The following is a 980-nucleotide window of genomic DNA, read 5'->3' as shown; positions in this document are numbered from 1 at the left end:
CTTGTTACCATTCTGTAAGGGCATATCTAATTGTCTACAGATGGGCTTTGAGTCTCAACTCCTCCCCGCAACCCTTCATTCCCATTGATATGATTGTTTGGGGTCTTCTGATGCCTGATATCTGATCCTGTAGACACCCCATGATCACACAGACTGATGTGCTTCTTCCATGTGGGCTTTGTTGCTTCCCAGCTAGATAGCCAAATGTTTGTCTTCAAGCCTTTAAGACCCGAGATGCTATATCTTTTAATAACCAGGCACCATCAGCTTTCTTCAACCCATTTGCCTATGCACCCATTTTGCTTTCAGTGATCGTGTCTGGAAGGTGAGCATCACAGAATGCCAGATTATTAAAACAAAGTGTTCTTGCATTGAACAAGCACTTGAGCAGAGGCCCAATGTCTACCTTAATACTTAACATATAAATATATTTATATACGCCTATATCCATATCATTATATATAAACTATTTACATATATATGTACCTGCGTTTATACCTTTATATATGTCCTTTGCCTCTGAGTTCCTTCCTCCTGTCCCATTATCATGTTTGAGCTTCATTTGACTCTCAGTAATTCCTCTCAGCTACATTGCACATGATCAAGCCCCACCAGGCATGCCGCGCCCTCCTCGCCATTGATTTTAGGTCATTTGTTGTTCCCTTGTCCCTGGGTTTGTTGGCTCCCCTCTTCCTTTCCCCCACCTCCTCCTCCCATGTCCTCTTGGAACCATTAGTCCTACTATTTTCTTCTCAGGATTGTTTGTCCTGCCTATCTTATAGACATGGGGAAAAAAGGCTATAAATAGTTCCAGGTCTATCTGTTGACCCTTACGAATGTTTTCCAATCAAATTGGATGAGGTGCCAAGTCCTGCCCCCAGAAGTCTATTTTTAGGATTCCTGGGGGACTTCATGTTTTGCTCCCCTTGCTGTTTTGTTGTGCTTCATTGTGTTTCACCCCAGTATGTGTGTGTGTGTGG

Source organism: Echinops telfairi, unplaced genomic scaffold (genome assembly GCF_000313985.2).
Source record: "Echinops telfairi isolate 266 unplaced genomic scaffold, ASM31398v2 ScPeMD7_5592;HRSCAF=6446, whole genome shotgun sequence".
Lineage (NCBI taxonomy): Eukaryota > Metazoa > Chordata > Mammalia > Afrosoricida > Tenrecidae > Echinops > Echinops telfairi.
This window is presented reverse-complemented; position numbering follows the sequence as displayed.